Consider the following 12,747-nt stretch of genomic DNA (forward strand, 5'->3'; position numbering starts at 1 on the left):
GACGTTCGGCTGTCTCCGTAAATATCCGACAAGCAGAGAGTCTCTCTTGCTTGTCGGATACAGCTGAGAGTCTGGTTGAATGAGACTAGAGTTCAATTTTGCCTGGATCCATATAATTTCTCATAACTATTTCGATTACTGATAAGCAGTTTGATGGACTAATTCTTTGAATATTACACAACATGATTAATTAATTTTGGATTTTCACGAATTTCTTGTAGGAGAATTCATGTTATAAAAAATGTGCGTAATTCAAATACTTAGAGGAATTTACTTGCCATGCATGCAAAAATACATATCGTTGATTTTAAAATAAATAATAATCGATAAAATCAACTCCCGTCAGTACTTCAGTACTTTGATCTGAATTAGCTACGGAGTTGGCTGGACAACAGAAGCTTTTGTCCTTTCTGATATAATTTAATTTAACAGATAAACTATACAACCTGACAATCAAAAGAGTCATGTTGTATAGTTTACTTGTTAAAATAAATTATATCAAAAATGACACTTTCCAAACAAATGTTCCTGGAAAAAAATTGTTCGAGAAGCAGATAAATCATCTCACGAGACAAAGAGACGAATGTCTAACGATTCTGACTTTTCTTTCATCGGAAAATTTATCTTTAAAACTTCACCTGCCTCAATTTAATTAAAAACTACCAACAAAATCGTAATGAAACCTTTTATAATCGAGCGCTTAGAATACGATAACAATCGACTGATTTTTTATTATAATCAATGATTGGAACATCACTATCATTATTCGTGGAAAAGGAACAGCTATCATCAGGGTAAATGCTGATCGTTGATTTCAAGCAGACGAAATCGTGAGAAGACGCTTTATTTTCTATAAAGTGAATTAAATAATGTGATTTGTTTATTTTTGAAGGTTAAACTTCAAGTTTACATGTTTATAAAGCTGTATTTTGTTTGCTGACAATTAAACAGACACAACTTTACATTTTGTTTACAGTGTTTGTTTTTAAAATTCCCGTTTTATAAATAGTGTTAACATATTAAAATAACCAAATGTTCTCTAATAAAATTTCTGAAAAAGTCAGCATAAGTAAAAGATTACAAAAATATGGACGCTGATCGTTTCTGATTAAATCAGCTGGGAAGCGCTTCTGGGTTTTTTTGGGTTTTTTTTAATGACATGAACAACCACGTTTGATAGTTTTACCCATCTCCCAGTGTACGTTGCACAATTGCTATTTCTTTATCAACGAAGAAAGTAACTCATATGCTTGACATTATAGATTTTGAAAATGATAAACAAAAATTACATTTTAAAATGCTATACAAATTTATAGTCTGATATTTTTTAAGTCTCAAGTTTTAAGGTGGAGGTTATCTCACTATCTTTATTCAGGAACGTGTAATGTATGACAACTCTAAATATTTTCTTTTTCCTTTGTCAATATTTTACATCAACATATACATTTAACATACTTATCATTATTTTGTCTTACAAAATAGAATACATACGACATAAGTAAATGCTTAATAGTGTAAAACTAAGCAAGTGATTATAAAAAAAGCTATTTTTTGCCCCTTTAATCTACAGAACAAGTACCCTGTTATTTGTGCAATTATACGTTATAGATATTATATAGAGCATAGCTGAAAAAGTAACATGTTCAATTAATAAACACAGTACGTGTATCTTGTAACATTGGCTTTTGTGTTAATATATTTTTGTGTTACTTAATATGTTTTTGGTGCTATTTTAAACATTGATAAAACATATTTTCAATTAATGTAATAAATTATAACATGTTGATGTGTACATACTGTCGGTCGCCTATGAAAGAGAAATGTCGTTAACCAAAAAATCCTCTTGTATCTCTTTGTTTACTTTCTTCGTACGATGTCTTTATAAAATACATAAACTCCTCAAAAAGACCAATTTCTTTTTTTGCTGTAACTAGGTTTTCCTTCTGCATTGCCAACTTGTTTTTTTCTATTTCTAGTAACTTCTTCTGATGAATTGAATCTGAAACCAGAAGGAGTAAGTAAGAATGAAATATATAATTAAGAAACAATACTTGTGAAAACATGTTTTTCATTTCATTTTTATTTTACATTTTTTTAAATTCTCGTGTGTTCTAAAAATATGAACTTTGAAAGTGTCAAGAGGAAAGCAACTCAAAACACTCAAAAATCTTCTCAAACATTACAGGACTGCAGTAAAGTTAATTCATAAATAACATGGTCTACCGGACAAAATATGATGTGGTTTCGTCATTATGTGTTAAATACCAATTTTCATGACTTTTGAAAAATAAAAAAACTGATTGAAGTGCAATCAATCTTAACATATTGTATTGACATAATCATTGGTGTAACAAATAGGTATCCTTGAAGTTGTAAATTACTTTAAACCCACAAAAACGGATACTTACGTGTACAAATATTCCTGAATCCACAGTATTGTATATTTTTTTCTATTTTCTGTTGTAATATACTTTTTGCAAGTACCTGCCTTTAAAAGCAATGAAGTGGAGTTTGAAATATAGAGAATTTAACTTGTTTTAAGGTAGATCGGGGAACTTTTGAGTTAACGACTGTGGTGGTTACAACGTTTAGGCTCTTTTTAACAATGTCTACGAAAATGGATGCTTTTGACACCAAAATGTGTCAAATACTCAAGTTCGCATTAATGAGCGGCACTTTGATAAAAAAGAAAGTAAAACACCATTTAGAAACAGTATCCATTTATTATCGGTGTCTTCTAGACGATAGTTTATAATTCTTTTTTTTGTAACAGTGTATCTTTTTCTTTTGATCAATCTATTAACATGTCAAAAATTTCATATTTTTAGCAAAAGTAACACGTCAATAAGCGCTTTGTAATGACTTTGCCCCAGACTGAAATGGTTTTTGTTTTGAGAATTCAAACCAAAGGTTTAATCGAGCTTTTCTGATCACACAGCTCTTCGTCTTTGAATTGTTGTCATTTTTGAAAACGTCCCTAGAACCACTTGGCCAAATTTGGACAAGGGCGTACAAGGCGTTACAGATCCCCCCACCTTGAGCAATAAAATAGAACTTGTTCATGTGTTAATAAAATAAGTATTCTTGGCTTGTATACGTTGTTTATACTATAAATTTCACGATGCATGTCAAAAACGTGTTTCCGTTCTATAAACACACGAGATATAGGTTTCTAAATTAAGCCACATGTCGTTTCGTACCTTAATATTAATAATTTATTGTGATAAATTGGAATATTTTGGTATGAATGGGTCTAGACTCCATCCTTAAAGTACTTTTATTAAAAGGATAAATTTTCATTCTTTTCTATTATTGCTTTATTCAAGTGGAGTCTATATCCATTATGGGTCAAATTCGTGGTTTTCACAAAAACAAAAACAACATTTTAATTGTAAAACTAGAAAAGTTATTCACAACGATTCGTACGCGTCAACGTAGCTCAGTGTGATAGGCGGAGGACTATAGAAATATCTCCCGGCTGAGACGATGTTCGAATTATAGAGGGCTTATATTGTTAATCAGGCTCTGCTGTAGGCAGAGTCCTGGCTGTATGCAGGCAAATCGCCAATGTTACTATAAATAGCACAACTTCGAATTCAAAAGTAAACAAAAAACCAAACAACGTCAAAGTAAAAGCTTCCGCTATACTAAATCGTTACACAAAGAGCCACGTTTTGTCAAAAGTGTTGGCACTGCATGTGCTTTTTTTAATTTTGAGAGATTTGTCTATCTTTTAAGTGTTCTTATTAATAACGTGTTTTAAATACAAGACTATGCATTTTGGACACATATAATGCGCATGAATTTTCATGAACTACTTTGCTGCGTGTTGAAGAAATGGGGTTTGAAAATATAACGCTTGTTGCAAAATTCAAGGCAGCAACTGTTAAAATTGTTCTTCTAGACAGACATCATAATTTTTTGTTTATAGCCGCTTACAAAATTTGGTCGCTCTCTGACGCTTTGCCGACATTAAAAGCGTGAGAGAGAGAGAGAGAGAGAGAGAGAGAGAGAGAGAGATTATTCAACGCATTATACAGCGTTTGCTATTATGACTGTCTTTCGCAGCTACTCTGCATGTACAGTATAGTATTTGTTGGTTTCTAAATACACTTGAGAGAGAGAGAGAGAGAGAGAGAGAGAGAGAGAGAGAGAGAGAGAGAGAGAGAGAGAGAGAGAGAGAGATTTTCAGTGTTTACTACACAATATGCATAAAGACACACCAAAAGAGTCCGGTTTTCAGTACTTCAGTACTTTGATTAATTCTGCACTTTTGCTACCTTTTGGGTAAACATTACTGTTTTTAGATTTTAATGTAATAGATCTAGGATTGTGTTGGAAAACATGTAAATTTCAGTTAACGACAAAAAAAAATACATAATGATATTGCCCATTCTAAATAACGTTTAATAAACAACTAAACAATAGCGCTAGTAGCACAGTCAAAGATTGCGTGAGATCACGTTGTGTTGTTATGAAAATATTCACAGAAATAAAAATAAGAAGAAAAGTGTAAAGTATATTAAGTGTATATTTGTTATTGGTCAGATAATGCTGTTCTATATGATGCACACCTTCAAGTGTAAGATTCCTTTATGGGAGATTTACATAAGTCGTTTAAATATCCTAGATGCGTGGAATCGAAGGCATAGAACGCTCTTCTCCTTTAACCAATTTTGATATGGCCTTGACATTGGATAATGTGAAAGCAGACAAAGGAGCAGCTGATTAGAGCTATGCAATACTTATATTGAGTTATGTATTTAGCTTGTTCTTCTTTTCGCTTTGTATGCACGGCTATTGTGTCCAGTGAATTCTTCAAAGATTCAAAAGATTTTTCCATGCATGAACTCTACTTTCGCTTGAAATTGTACACATTCTGTTTTCAGTTCATTTTCCTTTTTATTGAGATCTGTTAACTCTGTTTGAAGATCCTCGATTTTATTCTGCAATATAAGCACAGCTCCAACAACAAAAGCAACAATCGCTGCTGATATTACGTGGTGTATCATTATGGCAAAGACTTTTCTTTGTGAGATACGTATCGGTAATCTATCATGGCCACTTGATCAGACAACCAATCTCGAGTACTCTTATCTGCAAATAAGTGTATTTAAAATACACTCAGATATTACTGATACTGATCTCATTTAAAATGTCTATAGGCTGTGCAAAAAATTCAAGAACAGACGTTATATTTTTTTTGTAAAAACATCTTTCACAACGCCTCTGCGCTCGTACTGCTTTACTAAACTCGCCATCGCGCGATCACACGACACGTTGTTGCGCTACATAAATAATTACAGAACAAGCTACCATATAATATGTATATCTTACCTCCCGCTAAATTGTAAGAAAATCATTGGCATACAGCAGACACGTGAAGACTTAGTATATTTCATACATATTAGCCTACTCCCTTTGAGCATTATGACGTCATTTTAGAGCATAATGACGTCAGGTTTCATACTCAAATTGAAACTTGTAATGGACCCCTTCACGATAACTGCGGTACTGCTCTCTTGCAGGGCAAAATGATATACTTTGCCGAAATTTCAGTAGGTAGATAATAAAATGACGTAAATGAAACAATTGACGTTACGTCATATTTCACCAAACCATGTCATTTTGCCCTGCAAAAGAGCAGTACCGCAGTTACCGTGAAGGGGTTAATAATATGTTTTACGGTGCTACCGTTCTGGCGAGCGCAGCAAGAATTATAGACATACCTTGCATCATTGTCAACTTATAGTTTTATTTAGGTATCAACGAACGTCAAAGAATTTTTGAGAGAGTATATTGCTCTACAATAAGTATGCCAAAGGTACTAATTTTAATGGTTATGATACATACAGCGCAACCCAATTCCCAGAGAGAGAGAGAGAGAGAGAGAGAGAGAGAGAGAGAGAGAGAGAGAGAGAGCCCGGTACCTGTTTGTAGGTGTGTAATTTCCCACTTTTAAATTTAATGGTCTGACTATATCCCATATCTACATATTTTTTTTAACTGTTTATTTTTTTATTTTATTCCTTTTTGATTTATTTCAAAATGTCCTATTGTTTATTTCCTCCCTACTCATTCATGCACAATTAGCTTAAAAATGGATCGATATGACAGTAAAGTATGGCTCTTGCTAATATATATACATAAAATCTCGATATTAAAAAAAATTAAAAACAAATCATACGTCAATGAGGCAGGTATTGCAGTCTGTACTGAAATAGCTAGTACACGCATTACAGATGTTTGATCCACCTCTAAATTTATCGCGGGAAATATAGCGCGAGTGCACTGTGACGTCATCCATGACTTTGTTCGTCTTTGTTTACGTTTCTCGACTCATTTCGGAGGTATGGAAGCATGTAACAAAACTTTTGAGTCTCGCCAAAGCATATGCGGTACTCAAAACGTGTCTTCAAACTTTAAGTCACTGTAAATTACGAGTTAAAAGTCGGCCACTTTTGGCATAGCACCACGGGTGAAAACATTAGAGAGCATTATGGGACGTAGACAAAAAATTTTGTTTGATGAACTGTAGGTTTAGCTCGTTCTTTTTCCCGCGCACACTGGTTCTTAGAGCTCGCTTCGCTCGCTATTATTACAAAAGCTTTATTACCATGTAATTATTTTATTTACTTTTTATCATTTAAAAAGACAGACGGTAAGATATAATCGTTATATGGTTTGTAGTAGACCTAGTTAATATGGTTTATACATGGTCAGTAAATTCCACATGGCGGCTCGAACTCCACTCTCGCCCCATATGGAATTTACTGACCATGTATAAACCATATTAATTAGGTCAACTACAAACCATGTAACTAATAATATTACGTCAGCACGGTAAATCGTGAAAAAGCGACAGCGACATGTTGTGTTTCATTTGTCTACACGTAATATGTTTTACGGTGCGACCGTTGGGGCGAGCACAGCATGTGATCAAACAATTAATTATAATAAATTAATAAAATAAAATTAACAACGTGAAATTTGAATGCCAAAAAATAAAACATACCTATTTTTCAGTAAATTTTCATTATTCATAGTTTATAAGATTTGTTATAATTTATTTTTATGTAGAACAATAGTTTAATCTCAGATACAATGTTGTTAAATAATAAAGATTTTAATATATAAATATTCATTGCACTGCATCTCCTCTTTTAAAGTGATTGTGATTATGATTGATTGATTGATTTCCCCCTTTTTTTTTGCAGTAGACATTTTTTCTTAAACTTACATATAAAACTTGACTCATCATAGAGCTCCCCCCATGCTAAATTTTTTTTCATTTTTGTCAATTTATACATAGAAAATCGACTAACCATGGATTTGCCCCTCCACTTAAAAAAAAATAATTAATGTTTAATTTTATTTTTAATTTACGCTTAAAAATATTTGCTTATCATGTTAAAAGAACATGGTGTTGTCCCCCCCCCCCCCGGCATGTAATAAATGGAAGTGAAAATAAAGAAACCATTGAACTGCTAAAGAGCTAAAGGATTAGAATTTTCATGATTTATATTTCTTTTTGCTTGCAAAGATTTTTTGGATGAGGCTGCCATCCACCCACCCACCCCCTTTAAAAAAAGGCGCTGCTACGTATAACGTTACGTTTCAGGAAATTACCGTATTTATAGTGAATAAAATATTTGTGAGCATTCATCCAAATTAGTGCAATTTACAACTGTTTCCTGTATCTGAAGAAATGTCCTTATTCGTCAGCTGTTCTTTATCTTAGCCTTTGCAAGATTTTAAGAGGATTTTGGTCATTTCAGCAGATTTACAATAACTTCCATTAGAGTAATTTCCCCTTATCAGTGCTTATTGTGACGTCAAAGCTGACGTTGGTTAAGTGTCGTCTTACTCTTTAAAACTCCCCTGAGAAATAAAAGTATGCGAAGTATACTGTTTTCTTTACTTAAAAAGCATGATGTTCTTAAAATTACACATCTTATAAGCTTTTCAAAGGTTTTACTTTGATTCTCGGGAGAACGTGATATTGGAACGTGAGGTTGGAAACCATTGGTACTATGAATTGTGGGTCAAAATTTACTGACTCCGAAAAAATATATCGGATCAATGTGTAAACGTTTGTGACGTCACACGATTATTTTTGATTGAAAGTGTACTGAGGTGAACTTTAGAGGTAACATTGACTGTATGTCGCTTACATCGTTATTGTTTTGTCTTGCTGATTCTCGTGAGAGTGTGAAGTGATAAAAACTGCCATGATTACAGGGAACTACTGGGACGATTAAAACGATGCATTACTGGTCCGATTTACTGACGCCAAAAAAATCCGTTGAATGAATGTGCAACTAGTCCGAATTTTCTATTCACACACGCCTTGCCGGTAGAGCTCGCTTCGCGCCGGCGCTGCGCGCCGGCGAGCTGCGCTCGCTATAATTTGCAAGAGGGTATTTGGGCAAATCGGCACTCATTTCGCCGTTTGCGGATAGTCATATCTATATTTTTTTTATCTAATCAAGTATATCTGGAAGGACAGTTAGATGAATCTTCATGACTGTGTGATTTAAGAAATGAAGATAATAATTTTTCTATTGATCGACGTATCAAAGAAAAAATTGACCGGAAAACTTCATCAATGCGTAGCGCATTGATGAAAAAGTTTGTATTTTGTTTGCTGACAATTAAACAGACACAACTTTACATTGTGTTGACTGTGTTTATCTTGGAAATTCCCGTTCAATAATTAGTGATAGATCAGAGGAGTTGAGAAAAGTAGTTCCGTCAAAAATTTTATTGATGCAGGTATCAGGTATCAAAGAAATTTTTCGACCAATCAGAAGCGCCAATATCTCTTCAAACGAATAAATATTAAATGATATGAAGATCCCATGTATTGGTTATGAACATTGATAAGCTCTAGAATGTGTATACTTTAGTCCTTTGTAATATACTTTTACAATACATGTACCCATACAAGTATGTGATAAGTGTACACTCGGTACCGGACACCTCATCGAAAGACAACTCGCCAAATGCGACAACTCATCGAAAGTCAACTAATCGGAAGTAAAACTCATCGACGGGACATGTCAACTAAAGACAACTCGTGGATGACGACAACTCATCGATATAAATTGAAATAAAAATATAAATATACTACTTACATTCTTAGCAGGTTAGCTAAATATGTCGGTGATCTTGAATGTAATTCTACAAGCGACTTTTTTCTCCTCCTCTCTGCAATTTGAATGATTAATAGATCAGAAAATTATAATATTTCGCTATTCAATTATTAATGATGTAAAAGTTTCTTAATTCTGATTGGCTAATTTGCAGTGCGAAACTCGCAATCCATTGCATTTATTTACTGGACTGAATTTGATTACAAATATAACTATTCATTCATTTAGGGATAGTCCTCGTTCGGGTTGATCATCTTACTAGTGTATTTTCTGAAATTTCATCAGATTCTGAATCTTCTTGGTCTCTAGCATCATTGTCAGGATCATTTACAATCTGTAAAGGAATAACAACATCATAATTGTTATCTACATGTGTACTAACTTCTAGGTCATCAGTATCCGTTGACTGATAGCGTCCTCTGGCATCCTTTTTCCAGGTTCTGAACACTATCTTGATTGTCACCAGTGACAGTTCCAGCACCACTGCTCCTCCCATCATCTAACACATCAGATCATCTTCTACTACAGGGGGTTTTTCCTACAAAATAAAGAAAACCATTCTCTTCATCAGACTCATCTGTGTTGTGTTGATTAGGGGGTTCTTCACCTTCTTCCACTTTCTGATCTCTGACTGTCCGCAGTTTCTTGGTTCTGGGAGCTGGCACGGGAGAAGTTAACTTCGTCTCAATCGGCAGAAGTAGCTTCCTATGAAGGACTGACTGATCCTCCCCTGACCATCTTCTCTACGGACCTTAAATACTGGTTAATACTCTTTATTAGGCTACTTCAGGTTGATATTTGGATGGTTTCCCCATCGATCCTGAATTTTATGTTTTCCATCAAAACTCACCACTTTGACCAAAACTCTATCACCCTCTACTAAGGTAACTTCTCGGACTCTGGTGTCATAGTGACATTTCTGTCTGGATTGAGAGTTATTTTTAGCAGTTTCTGCCAGTTTATATGCTTCTTATAGATTCTGTTTTAATTTTCTATATCTAAACTGGCATGAAATTTGACTGTTCATTCCCATTGATACCGAATTCTAAATCAACTGGAAGGTTATGCTCTCTACCAAACATTAAATAGTAAGGTGAAAATCCAGTAGAGTCATGGGCTGTATACCGTTGTATGCATGAACTATAGGATAAATGTAATTTCTCCAGTTGTGTTTCTGCTCTGGATCTAGAGTGCCTAACATGAAATAAGAGTTCTGTTAAAGCGCTCTGTCATTCCATTGCCCATTGGATGGTACGGTGTAGCTAGAGTCCTTGATTTAGAAGTCCCAGTGATTTTACAAAGTTCTGTTATGATTTTGCTGCAGAAGTTTGCTCCTTGGTCAGAATGTAGTCTTTGCATGAGGCCATAATGAACTATAAAATGATTGAAGATAGCATCAGCTGTTGTTTTGGCAGTCTGATTCTTCGTTGGCACTGCAACCTCATACTTGGTGAAGTGATCGGTAAGAACTAAAATGTTCTGAATGTTTCCTTTGGATGGTTCCAATGTCATGAAATCCATACACACCATCTCTAGTGGTTGGGTAGTGGTGACACTCACAAGTTCAGCCCTCTGGTTGTTGGGTGTCTTGAACTTGATACATCTGTCACATTCATCAATCCTCTGTGTTATATCTGCATGCATCTTCGGCCAGTAGAATCGCTCTCTGACTATTGAAGAAGTCCTGTCTCGGCCAGGATGACCCATGTCATTATGCAGATATTGTAAGACAAGATGACTAACCTCTCGAGGTATGACATACTGATACTTGTCTTCAGGCGTCTTGATCTGTCGAAAAAGGAGGTCATCTTTGATCCTTAGTCTCTTAAAGTTCTGGTGTAATAATTATGGCTTCGTACTCATTCCTAGCTGTATTTGGACTTGGTTTTTCACCATCCTTGGTAAGTTGTATCACTGGTGATATAAACTCATCTTCCCTTTGCAACTTCTTCAGGTCAATATGTGTATTCCATCTAGATTAGGGAAAGTTGTCTGTAGTTGCTGACAGCTGACTGGAGATGCTGGAAGAGTAGTACTGTACCATCTTTGCTAGCCAAGGGTTTTCGGTCTACTTTGCTCCCCATAAACCCTTGGCAGATTTCATTACGAAAACTCGGTGACAAGCTCCGTTTTATGATTGGCTACAGCTGCGAGTAGCTGATCCAATCACAGTGCTTGTAAAAGAAAACACATGTGTGAACTTTTTGTAAAACAAGTTGAGACACATGTTTTCGAGTACAGTGCCTCCCAAACGATGGTCCAACCAGATCGCTTTAAAAAACCTACATATTTTACTGGGATTGACCATAGTTCTACAAACTTGTCAAGGCTCACGTGTTAGCATGGGGAATAAACATGGCGAATGTAGAAGTTGCCTATCCCGTTGATATATACGTGCCTGCTTATGATTATTGCTTTTAAAGGTTCAGTGAGCTCTGTTTTATTTAATTTCTTTGGTCCGCTATATTCACGACAACGATACCTGATTTTATGGCATGAAAGCTTTCATATAAATCGGCGACTTTTTCACTCCCTGTACAGGTCCTTACAAAACACTATGAATAAAACATTCAGTGCTTTCCGCAGGTTATAACTTAATTCGTATTTAATGGCATCGTTAATTATGTTCCGATATACGGTAGTCAACATGTTTTCAAGTTGTATTTAATGCCGTGTTAAAATGTAAATATGCAATGGGCGCAACTCAAGTTGCTCGCTAGATAGCGCCATCACATCACCGAGTCCGCCAAGGGTTTATGGGGAGCAAAGTGGACAGAAAACCCTTGGCTAGCGAAGATGTATTGTACACGCTCCCTCTCTCCTGTAGCCGTGATGGCTCTAATTACATTTGAATCTTATGTTTCTCTGCCAGTCTTATACCTGGCAGCCTGGACAATAGATCAGAATCAGTATTCATCTTACCTGGCTTATACGTGATGCTGAAATTGTAAGATGATAACGAGGCAATCCATCGATGACCGGTAGCATCCAACTTAGCAGTGGTGAGCACATACGTCAGAGGGTGTCGTGAATACAGCAGATTTGGCTCCGGTCAGATAGTCTGAAAACTGTTTAAAAATATGAAAGGAACATTAATCAATTAATATTACTTAACTTGAATGAATATATACCAGGCACGTAGCATCGTTTTTGAAAGTGGGGGGGGGGGGGGAGTGGGGGGGGGGGGCAGACTCACCCAAAAAATCTTGGCAAGCCAAAATAAAAAAAAAAAAAAAAAAATTAAATAAATAAAAAGGGGGGGGGAGACAAAATCCTAATCCGTGCGGGGGGTGGGGGTGGGGCTGGCGTAGTATATAACTGCAATTCCAATCCTAATTTCCTTATTTTCATATCAATGTTTTACATCCTCCAAAAAAAAGTGGGGGGGGGGGCCAACTCCATGATAATTCAATTTTTTATATGTAAATGTAAAAAAAATTAGTTGCTGCGAGAAAAAAAGGGGCGGCAGACCCCCCCCCCCCCCCCCACCCCCGATGCTACGTGCCTGTATACGTATACTAAAATCTAAAATAAAACATGAATATATTTTTCTCGTATGAATAGGGAAAAAATATATGCATAGTGCCTATTA

General features: G+C 35.3%; 1 long non-coding RNA gene across 1 annotated transcript; it reads right to left on the reverse strand.

Annotated features, from left to right (window-relative positions):
* Positions 1-1,353: 1,353 nt before the first annotated feature.
* Positions 1,354-2,578, reverse strand: LOC128183098 (uncharacterized). The gene is made up of 2 exons (XR_008243539.1): positions 2,409-2,578; positions 1,354-1,999 (listed from the first exon to the last, which is right to left on the reverse strand). It is a non-coding gene; the product is annotated as an uncharacterized LOC128183098 (long non-coding RNA).
* Positions 2,579-12,747: the final 10,169 nt, after the last annotated feature.

The sequence above is a fragment of the Crassostrea angulata genome, chromosome 5 (assembly GCF_025612915.1).
Source record: "Crassostrea angulata isolate pt1a10 chromosome 5, ASM2561291v2, whole genome shotgun sequence".
Classification (NCBI taxonomy): domain Eukaryota; kingdom Metazoa; phylum Mollusca; class Bivalvia; order Ostreida; family Ostreidae; genus Magallana; species Magallana angulata.